Below are 12,363 nucleotides of genomic sequence, written 5' to 3' on the forward strand. Positions count from 1 at the left end.
TATCTCAGCTGTCGAACACACATAAATATATATGTATATAAAAAAATAATAAAATAAATAAAGGAGATCTACGCAATACAGAAAAAAATGGCACGTGGTCTACCAGACAAAAAGTTTGGGATTTAAGTGGATGATGTTGGTTTACAACTTATGTGCTAGTCTGCCGACCCTATTTTCGTCCACTATCTTCGCTCTAATCTTTAAAGTACACTGTAAGCCACACAACTTAAAGTTCGTTTTTTAATACGCTATTTATAGGTCAAGCGGTGCCGATCCGTGCTGACGCACAAAATGATATAGACTTAGGCTCTCGGTTTAGATGATGATACTCGGTTAAATTGCCCGTCCTCGCTAACTGGTATTACTAACGTCGCGCCGTGGCGTTGTTCACCGTCGCGGAACGATACGCACGTTGTTTTTCGCGTTGACCAGATGCGCATGCAAACACTGATTATTACGAGGTCGCGTGCTATATATACACGCGACGCTTTTTGTGTACACAGTAAAATATCCATTTATTATCATTCCCGTTAAATATTTGCCAATAATTTTAGTGCAATGACAAATTATTTAATTACTTTTTTATGCAATTATTATTATAACTTATATAAGTTATAAAAAATATTAGCGATAAAACTCTTTATGAATGCGTTCGTCGAGGGAAGTACCATCATATCTGGTTCTGCATTTATGTGATTATTTCGGTTTCGAAGAGTGCTAGTGAAACTACAGGCACATGGGACTTGTCAACTTTATGTCTCAGGACACAGTGACATTGCCCCTCACACCTTTGCAGTTTCGAAATTCTGAACGGCCCTGCAACTGTTACGAATGGGCGTGTCGCTTGTCACCAGGCACACAAATTGCTCGTCCCGCTAGTTTATGGCACAAAAAAAAATCATTATCTAGATTTAAAATTATTGGTTTCACTAAAGTCGGTTATATTGCCATTCTTTGTGTTGTGTTTTTCAGTTTTGTTTAGGCAAGTCTGTATCACACTATCATGTTCGGGTTGAGTAGTTAAATCAATGTTAGAATTCATAATCACGTGTATGGTAAAACGCAGTGTAAATATTGGCCATGATCTTTTTTTGTTATTTTGCATGTAATATCGTTACGACAAAACAAACATAGGGCTGGTTTTATAGCTGTGCGTACGGCACAGACGGTCCGCCTGCGGGCAATCCGCATGCGTAGAATCCGCAAACGAGTATTTACTTTATTGCTGAATTCGTCGTCGGCGTCACTGTAAAGCGATGTTCTGACGCCACACGTTTTACTCTGCTTCGGTGCTCTGCGCGGACGGTCCTTAGATAAATCCGCACTGCTCCGAAACCAGCCTTACTGTATTTATTCTGATAGTCAGCAGCAACCATGGAGATGTAATTGAACCCGTAAAGATCCCGATACGTTGATTTGATTGAAAAATCAAATATACAAGATTTAGTCCGAAAAAATTGTTTTATTTCCAATATGCAACAATAGTCAAAAACTGAAAACTATGTTTAATCGGCAAATTCCTTTGCAACATTTTGTAGAAATACACGAATAGCAAATTTTCAATGTGTTAACCACTCGAGGGAAAAATTCCTATCATATTCTAACTCCGCGCGCCGACGAGTTTAAGTGGCGGGAACTAATTTCGCATCGTTCACTATACCGTATTACTAATTGCTACAACAGTTCCGCTTATTCTTATTCTTATTCTTGTTCAGTAATTTAATTAACAATTGCATCGATATTGTATTGATGGCTCAGCGAGACATCAACTAGAGGCTCTTGACTCTGTTGAATGCAGAGCCGGGAGACTTATTGGCAAAGGTAGATCTCGAATCTATCTTCATAGTTTAGCCCACCGGCGCAATTTGGGTACAGTTGCCTGGCTTTTTACAGAATATTACTACGGTGAGTGCTACTAAGCGTTCTCGTCATTTTTTGTTATTTGCACTGCCCAGGAATGGATGTGTTTCAAATAGCAAATTAGTCTTGTTTATAATTCTTTGAAACTTGTGGAAGTCTAAAAACAGTCTTGGAATATGTTAGCGTGCATTTAAGTGCAGTTTACAACGCTAACACAATGTTAAGAGCAAACAACTTATAAAAAAGTCTTTAAAAAGTTTACATGATTATTTTTGTATCGCCTTAACAAGAGCACATCGACAAGTAGACTTAAAATATACTTATTTACTTAAATCTTAATAACGTTCCAATGGAGATCAGCACCGCTCTGTGAAAATGTGCAAATATTATTAACGTAAGCAAGCATTGATTTTGGGATCGCTAATCCTAGTATTAAATTTATTGGAAATGCTATAAACGCATGACGCTTTCTGTTACAGGATGATTAGCATTGATTTGGATAATAATTAGTCATTTATTTAGTTGAAAATCCCAAATAGATATTATTTACTGATTGTACAGAGTATGTTCGCCATTTATTTGATATCAATTGAGATTTCGGGTCTATTGTTAATTTACGTGTTATAATGACTAGAAACGGACATGAAAAAATGGAAACAGTTAAAGCGAATTGGAGGGCTTAGGAGAAAAGTTCTAGCTAGTAAAAGTGAGTAAATTTCGACGGCCACTGACATCACCATATTAAACTGTTTAGCTGTCAAATTAATCTGGAAATTCGAAAAAAATTAGAAAAATTTCATTTTAATTTTAAAATTATCAATTTAAATTAAAATTAGAAAATTTTCATTTTAATTGCCTAAGCATGGTGAAGGTATGAAATAATATAATAATATTACTTTAATGGAACCCCAATTTACCTAATGGCGTTAAGCCTCAAGACACTGAGGGTCGTATTCTAGAACTCTACCAATACTCAAGTCAGGACTTGAGTGAGCACTGAAAATCATACTCAAGTCCTTGCCATTATGGTCGTATTTCCAGTGCTTGAAATCATACTCAAGTCTGCTAAAATCCTGACTTGAGCATTGAGTAGAGTTCTGGAATACGACCCTGAAACAGGAAAATTTTAGCACAGTTTTAAAATAGCACATTCTGTACAATAATAGTAGTTTTAAACAAGCCAATGCCTGTAAATAATTCCTGAAAAAATGTTTAATACAGAATAATTTTAGGGAGCATTGGAAATTTGTCAATAACCTATATGTATACATTATTATTAGTAGCAGCAGAGCTACTTTTGAAAGAATTCGTCCAGGGAAGTACTGCCACCTTGCCTATTCCTGCCACCAAGCAGTAATGTATATATTACTGCGTTCCGATTTCGAAGGGCAAGGGTGCTGATGAAATTACAGGCACATGGGACTTGTCAACTTGTGTCTCAGGGTGTCAGGCGCTGTGGCAGTGCCGCTCAGATCTTTGTGATTTAACGCTCTGAGTGGCACTGTAACTGATATGGACAGGCGTGTCGCTTACCACCAGGCACACGGCTTGTTCGTCCCGTTATTTCGTATTATAAAAAAAAAACATTTTGCGAAAAACTCTTCAACAAAGATCATGAAACACTCTGATATAATAAAGAGGAATTATGTATGTTTCTCTCTCTGATATTTAAGGACGATTTCTTGTATTTATAGTTCTGTAATTGATAAACCATCTGACCCTAGACGATTTGTTGCAATTAAGCGATATAACATTGTTAGGAATTAACAATTAATTTTATCAAGTTATTATAAATAGATCAGTTATCACTGTTTTGTTTTTGTTTCGGTATCTAAGTTGTTTAAAGAATTGTTAATAATAATTTCTTTTATTGACGTAATGGAGTCACGTGTGTGTAAAATGTTCCAACCCGCATTGGGTAAACTTTGTGGGTATGTGCGTAGTTCAAACTCTCACCATAGGCGACACCCGTGAACACCAGCGGGTCGAACATATATTGGTGATACATTATCGTAATTACGTAGTTAATGAACGTAGTATAGCTCACCAAATAAATTGCGAAAGTATGGTCTACTAATGAGAAATACAATCATTTGTCTAGGGATAGTATGATCGTTAGTAAAATAAAACATTGCAGTGCAAAATTTTTGTTATTTATTTCGTAGCAACGATTTTCAATAACAAATAAAATTACGGCTTCATCGAGAGAAATTCTTCTATGTAATTCATTATCACAACAAAGGCAGTTTCAGTTTATAAGATATATCATTGTTTTATATGTTTCATATTGGGAGTCCCGTTGGAAAACAAATGTTTCCGCCAGAAAATTTGCTGTTTTAGATTTCAATTTTGATATGATAGAAAAATCCGTAACATGTTATGTAATGTATGGATCAAAAACTTTGTTTCTGACACTCGGCGGAACCTACATTTTTAAATAAAATTATAATTGGTTAACAGCTTTATGATTCATAAAAAACACTTACTACAGTTTATCTACAGCCTATAGTTTATCCCATTTTAATCATATATATATTTTTTATATTTTAAAGAGACAAGGTCGTTGGTAATGCCAGAAACAAAATTTAAAATATAATTTCAAAGAAATGGTTCGTTGTGCTAAAGCTTTTATTTTTATACAAAAAATAAGTGCGCATTTGACCTCCATCTCACCTGATGGAAACTGACGATGGGGTTGACGATGTAGCGTGCACACTTGAAAAGGTCCAAATTATAGCCTTCAGGGAATATCCGCTACATAGGGGTGGAACACCAGTCCATGTCTAGTCCCCGATGATGGAAAGGGGAAGGCGGAATCAAAACATGCAATTCCATAAGCGATAAGCGGGCAACCTTACGACAGTGTTCAAGGATCTGCAGCTTCGCCTCTACTAAATCCGAGTCACCTATAAGCCTCTTTGCACGCTTATCGATTGAATTTAGCAGAGCCATCCCATAAGTGGCAGCAGTACTCCATACATAAAAGGACTTGTGCTTGACACAGCTGAAGCAACTGCCCTATCTGAAGTAACGCCTCAAAAGGATGCCAACAGTTTAACAAAAGTAACAAAAACAATTTCTTTTTTACACAAGTACAGGTAAAATAATAAGTTCTTTATAAATATTCCAAAAATAATTCACAATTTCATACAAGTATTATTAGTATGTACAAGTATTATATTATTACGTATTTATGTATGTGTAGTTTCCTAACGTGAGTCACGTTTCCAACGTTAAGAAACAATAGTTCTCTTCTCTTAGGACTTCATAAGTCTTTTAAGCATTTTTTGCTTCAACTCGACCAGTATAGGTACTTGTACATTGCGTGTAAGTATTCTCGCAGCAAACGTATGGCTCTTTCACTTGCTTGTTCAAGATTTTTTTTTAATTTTCCAAGTTGTTTGTTTTCCATTTTGAATAATTAAATTAAATAATTGATAATAACAAAATCACAATGGAATCTTTTTTTGTTTATTGGACACGTGTAAGAATAATCAAAATTAGCAATTTACGACGTTTAAAAATATAGTGATACCACCAAAGGTCATTTATGCTTGAATGAGAAAAATCTATGGTACTAAGTAACCCGTTTAGCTCTTCCAGGTTGTCTTGATCTATAATAATATAAATAAATAAATATTAGACAATATCATATACGATACTTCGATCCCAAAGTAAATAACTAAAGCACTTGTGTTATGGAAATCTGAAACAACAACGGTACCACAAATACCTAGAGCCGAGATTGACCCGGCAGCAATCGGGACTTCGAAGATAGCGACACCATAAAAACCGGTGTGCAAGGCACTCGACCACGGAGGTTGACAAATAATTGTAATGTAATAAATATCTAATAATATATAATATGTAAAATAACTGTATCGAAATATTGTAATTGTTAATTATGTACAAATTTATTTACAAAGATCAACCACAAAGCTTCTAACAGATTGACTGCATGTTTGCAGTTAATGCGTACAGTCGAAAGCGACTTCATGCAGCCGAGATTGATTACATGGACATAGATTTCACATCAAAGGAAATTTGTGTCCCCGAAAATCTGATATGCGTAATATCGATCGGCTTAGCAAACTGGTTTTTGGCCACCCCACCCTGCATTGCGCCACCTGAGGGGTGACCGGCGATGTCAAAGCTATTTATCGTCTTTCATCACAAACAACAAATTTTCGTACCACTGATGCCCTTATGGTAATTTGTAATTTGCGATAAAGGGTATCCTAACTAACTAATATTTCTCTCGATTTTGTCACACTTAAAATAACACAACGTGTCAATCCAATACTTACACTGTAACATCAAAAATAGCATTTTGAGAAAAGGATTGTGCGGTTATTCCGAAGGAAGGATTTATAATTGAGTAAGATTCTTTCGTCTTAATATTCTTATTATAATGAAATTATAAAACATTGTACTGGGATATGCAGTGTTTTGGATTCACACGAAAGAGTGCTATATTATTATAAAACTATCTAAATTTTAATTTCAATGGTTGTTTCTTATTTTGAATTTATAAGTAATCATCATTACGTCTATTACAGTTTACGAGTGTTTGTTAGTGGTTAATCATAACGATCGGTGCAGAAATTTGGCATTGGGCTTAAGACTTTGAAAATTATAATCGTTTCTAAGATCCGCAGTCTTCGCCCAGCTCAAAGAGGTTGTTTATGGGGGTAAACTAATTAAAATGTTACTGGCACTTTTTACTGAAGGAACCCATGTAGCTTTATATGTTTTAGGAATACAATTATTTTTTTCGTACTAGTATTATTGTGCCATTTGTCATGAATAGAACACGTTCTCAATGGTTTATTTTTCTGTTTTGATTTGCTGGTTAACTGATGACGTTTGAATATAACTACATTAGAAAATTGTTACCATCCCGGTATTGATGGTCTTGGCAAAAGGCGCTTCATTCAACTGTACACAATATTTTCGAACTAAAATTATCAACGTCGACAAAGTTTGATGTTTACATTCATTATTTATTAGTTTTGTGAACATGTTTGTCGAAAGCATCTAGGGCGCATATATTCGACACGAATTACATCGCGGGGCCGCCGCGCGGGGTCTAACCGTCATTTTTTGTATGCACGCTAGCCAGGAATAGACGTGTTTCCGAGCACATAACAACTAGCAAATTGGTCTTGTTTATAATTCTTTGAAACTTTTAGGGCACCTTTATTCAACACGAATTGCTTGCGCCGCGTGATCGCCGCGCAGCGACCGCTTGAATCCAACTGTCATGGCAAAATACTCTCTATTTATTTAGCTTTTACGTTTTAACTTAAATGAGCGTCTCGGGCGCGGGCGAGACTGGCTTGAATTTGGTCTACGCGGCGACCGGGCGGTGACCGTGCGGTTGTATTAGGGGTTAAAGTATGAAATTGCCGTTTTATTGCAATAGGTTCTTTGAATTTTCATAGAATCTTCATGGTTTGAGGTTTTCGAATGAAACTTTTTTCAAATGGTTTCTGTGATTTTTTTTTTTAAATTTGAAACATTTGAATATCGACTTTCAATTGTTTTTGTTATTCAATTTAGACAAGAAAGATGGATACTGCGAAAATTCGAGTGATTTTTGAATACGAGTTCCGACGCGGAACTAACGCGGCAGAAACAGCCCGCAATATCAATGCTGCGTTTGGAGAGGGGTCTACTAATGAACGCACCGTGCGATTTTGGTTTAAACGCTTTCGTGATGGAAATTTCGACTTAAAGAACGAGCCACGAGGAAGACCGCCCACACAGGTGAATAACGATGAATTAAGAGAGATAGTGGAAGCCGATCCTAGTCAAACTACCCAGGAATTAGCGGCATGGTTTAACGTTACCTTACCCACAATATTGACTCACTTGCGTCAAATCAATAAAATAAAAAAATACGAAAAATGGGTGCCTCACGATTTGACTGATCTGCAGAAAGAAACGCGTGTTGAAACTTGTGTTGCCTTGTTGAACCGGTACAGAAATGAAGGAATATTGGATCGAATTGTAACATGTGATGAAAAGTGGATTCTTTATGATAACCGGAAAAGAAAAATGCAATGGCTGACCCCAGGTCAAATGCCACAACAGTGTCCTAAAGCAAAACTTACCAATAAAAAGGTAATGGTAACTGTTTGGTGGTCTCAGCATGGTGTTATTCACTATAGTTTTCTCCGATCTGGTCAAGCAATAACGGCAGATGTCTATTGTCCGAACTCCGAACCATGTTGACAAAACTAGCAGTAAAACAGCCCCGACTCATGAATCGATCTTCACCATTATTGCTCCACGACAACGCGAGACCTCACACAGCGCGAGAAACCATTTTGACCCTTCAGGAACTGCAGTTAGAAACCATTCGTCATCCTCCGTATTCACCAGACCTTGCTCCAACGGACTACCATTTTTTTCGTGATTTGGACAATTATCTACGTGACAAGAAGTTTTCTTCCCGGGAGGCAGTACAAAATGCTTTCACACAGTTTGTGCAGTCTAGATCGTCGGAGTTCTATCGCAAAGGCATTAATAACCTTCCCATTAGATGGCAGCAATGTATAGATAATAATGGCAACTATTTTGATTAAATAAATTTGTTAAAAATTTAAAAAATAAACAATTTAGATTTTCAGTACAAATCGGCAATTTCATACTTTAACCCCTATTATTATTCAGAGGAATTTAAATAGTGTACTCTAGTAAATAGAATTCAGATTCGCCATTAATATACCTACATGTAAGCGTGGCAATGGGGCGGTCGACGCGCGGCCGCCGCGCGAAAACTTTCGTGTCGTGTAACTGGACTTTTACTCAATCTGTCAGTTGGTCGACTATACGCGGAACGACGATAGTGGGCAGATACGATTTTGTAGTGATGTGCAATACATCTGTTAAGCGTTACATACTAGTTGTTTATTTTTTATCAATTGCATAATCGGGAGACCAGGTTTTGAGGTGTGTGTAGTAGTAATAGTCCATAGTAAGTTTGTTGCAAAAGACACCATAACAAGTACAAAGTTGTGTTTAGCTCCCGTATTTGAAACTTTTGTACTATGGATCATACGTCCAACTTATATTAATCCTTAATACCACAGTATCAAGAGCATTGCAATCAATTTATAAAATGTGGTAGGTAGAACACAAAATGTCTTGCATCAAACTGCAGTTGACTGATGATGATAATTTATCCTGCCATTTCTGTATTTGTTTTTTGTATTGTCATCGGGAAACGCAACACTTAACCATTATTGACATTTCAACGCATGCAAAATTGTTCCGAATATGTATGCGTAGACGATTCGAATATGTATGCGTAGACGATTCGCAATTATTTATTTTTTTCGGTTACGGTTACGGGTGGTATAAATTGTACCTTATTTTCGTGTATTGCTTGTGTTAATGTGCACGCTCTGAAACGCCTATTAACTCTTTGGCCGCTTGTAGAAGCGCTGCAGTGGCGCGACTGTTGAGGAAAGGTACTTGACCAATGCAAGGGTCAGTAGAGAAGAAATCGAGTCTTGACGAAAGTCCATGGTTAGTTGTTTAGATTTTCACACTTAAAGCAATCTCCGATTGGGGCGATGCCAATCTTGTCAAATTATTGTTAATCAAAACGCAGGGCGTGTCTGTTCTCCACAAAACGGAGTTCCTTTGACCTGACTCCGACTTTTCGTGATATATCGATACCGATAGCCGACAGTCTTCAGCTACTTGGAAAGGACCTGTCATCCAATTTGAAGTTCGACAGATACATAGAATCCATGGCCAAAAAATGCAGCCAGGAAGCTTAACATCCTTTTCAATGTGAGGCGTTACTTCACACCTGGACACCAGTCCCATATCATTCTACATAAGTTTTGTTTATAGCGCCCCGATCGTCCCGATCACACCCTACCGGGGCAGACGACCGCGTTCGTCTCTGCAACTTACCACAAACCCATATCAAATCCGGGTCCGCCAGAGACGAAGTGAAGACGTGTAACTGGCGGAGGGCTTGGCCCGGACGCTCGCCGTACCCTGGTCTTGTCGTCGAGCGCGTAGTCTCTCCGGAAAACCCTATCTCTCAGGGTCGGTAGATTGGGAAATGTACACCGACACACACACCGAGACAGTTGCTTCAGCTGTACCAAGCACAAGTCCGGTCTTGTATTGAGTACTACTGCCTTCTATGGGATGACTCTGCTACATGCTAACTGACCACCTTGGATTCAATCGACAAACGTGGCAAGAGGTTGGCTCGGAATCAAAGAAGCGAAGCTGCAGAGCAATGAAAACCGCCGTAAGGTTGCCTGCTTATCGGTATTCTGTAGGATACATCACGGAGAGTGTGCGATGGAACTTCATGATTTAATTCCGCCTTCCCCTTTCATAGTCGGGGGACTAGACGCAGGCTGGGGTTCCACCCTAAGTTGTGGGTACTCATAAGTCGCACGAAGCGTTTCGCTTCCACTTATTATATGGCGAGTGGCTAAGAAGTAGAATACCCTGCCTGCAGCGCATTCCCCGAACGCTACAACTTGGACCTGTACCATATCCTTGTCTATTTCGTTGGCAGACAAAGCAATTAGAGCAAATTTGGAGCTCTGCAACTCAGTTTTGCTACATATAAGTAAAAATATCATAAGATACGACAGTCAATCTTCTTTATCGTGCTAGCCCTACAGGCAACATCAAATATCGTATTCACCTCATTAGAAATTTATATTCCTAGCACTGCTTGAGATTGCATAATGAATTGGTGAATACATTATTTAAGAAAAAAACACAAGTATTTAAGAAAAAAAAAAAGAAAATAAAAAAGTTAGAAAACTGAGTGAGTTTTCCGTTGCTTTTTAATATCGATAAAAAGGGCTTAAAAAGAGCTGGGCTTAGAAAGAGTATTCGATACGCGCCGACAAGAATCTTTGTAATGATAGAAACACGCGTCGTAGCGATGAAGCTTCCATTGGCTACTTCGCAGAGAAAATCGATAATTTCACTATTGATTGTTTTATTTATGGATTGACTGACGATACTTAATTTTTTTTTAAATTTAGAATCTTGCATACTAATGCTATTGTGGTAACATTCTTTTTCTTGAACGCAAAACTTCTAAATTTCATCCATACATAATTGACTGCACCTCGTGGCTGCACACCGCCAAGCAGGAATGGTGTCCGTAATAGTATAATGAACCTAACCGCATACCGTCTAATAAACCTTCCGAAATCTGTTGACAATCTTGTTAGTGATTAGCCAGACAGAGTTATAAATCAGGATTTTATTTACTACACTCTGCTGAATTGCATAGATTACGTTGTCAAGACACCCGGTGTGGCGGCGACGATGTTTTAATATGAACGGTTTTTGCTGGTAATCGTTATCATTATCACAGCTGCAGTGATATGAGTGATACCCACACCCATGTCCACGCCCCTTTATGGAGGCATTGCGCCACGTTTGGTGTGTAGAGCTCATTAGTAATTTAAACTTACGTGGTTGATTGGCCTAATTCAGAACGGAAATAAGTAAATCGATCGCGTCCTCAGCGGAAAATATAAAACAATTTTACTAATCATATGGAAAACTAACTCGACAACCGCATATGCGTTCAAAGCATTTGTAAATAGTAACTAGTGTATAAAACGTTTTGATATAAAAATGATAGGACCCTTATTGATCGGGTAACAAAGTTTTCGGCCTGCATTGCGCAACCTGATAAGAAGCATAATCGTTCAGGTCACTGACCCTGTATCTGTACGTGTGTAACGAATTAAATTCCCTCATTTTCTATGTTCGATATATATTATTATAACTGTGTTAATGTAATGAAAAATATAAACGCAAAAATATTTTTTGTTTTAAAACGCGTTATGGTACTTCTTTTCGGACATTTGTCTGTGTCCTACTAAATAATTTGATGTAATGTAAGTAGCCAAAGTATTTTATTGTTTTAAAGTATTAACTACTTTTACTACTACTTACTTTACTAATTAGGTTTTCGCATTCGCTACATATAGGAAATGCAACTATTTTTCGGATTTAAATCAATGGTCACGACTATGGGACCTGTAGTGTCATAATCGTTGGTTTGTTGGAAAATATAAACATACGGTGATTTAGATCAGGAAAATAGTTTCATTTCCCATAAATTACAAGGTGTTATGTTAAACAATACTGAATAACATTACACAACCTTAGACATATACGAGTACTATCAACTTATTTTAGTTTTTTCCCGTTTACTTATGTTTTAAGGCGACAATTGACCTGCGTGTTGTTTTAAGTCCATATATTTACTAAATATATTGTATTTTTGTACTAAGTATACACTTACCTACTTGATAAGAGGTTTAGCCAGGAAACAATATTGAGATATTATTACGTACGAGTTGCCTTGAAGAAACTATGTCAAGTGGTTTGTTTGCTTTATCGTTTTGCTTGCACCGCAGCGATGATATGACGCTGTTGTCACTGCACATTCCAAGAGCCTATAACGCAGTAGGAATGAAGGTTTTTTTT

General features: G+C 37.3%; 1 protein-coding gene across 7 annotated transcripts in view; it reads left to right on the forward strand.

Moving 5' to 3' along the window:
- Nucleotides 1-12,363, forward strand: part of LOC113226016 (disco-interacting protein 2) — a 160,946-nt gene that overhangs the window by 35,126 nt on the left and 113,457 nt on the right. The window lies entirely within an intron of this gene.

The sequence above is a fragment of the Hyposmocoma kahamanoa genome, unplaced genomic scaffold (assembly GCF_003589595.1).
Source record: "Hyposmocoma kahamanoa isolate Upper Pololo Valley unplaced genomic scaffold, ASM358959v1 100021, whole genome shotgun sequence".
NCBI classification, from domain to species: domain Eukaryota; kingdom Metazoa; phylum Arthropoda; class Insecta; order Lepidoptera; family Cosmopterigidae; genus Hyposmocoma; species Hyposmocoma kahamanoa.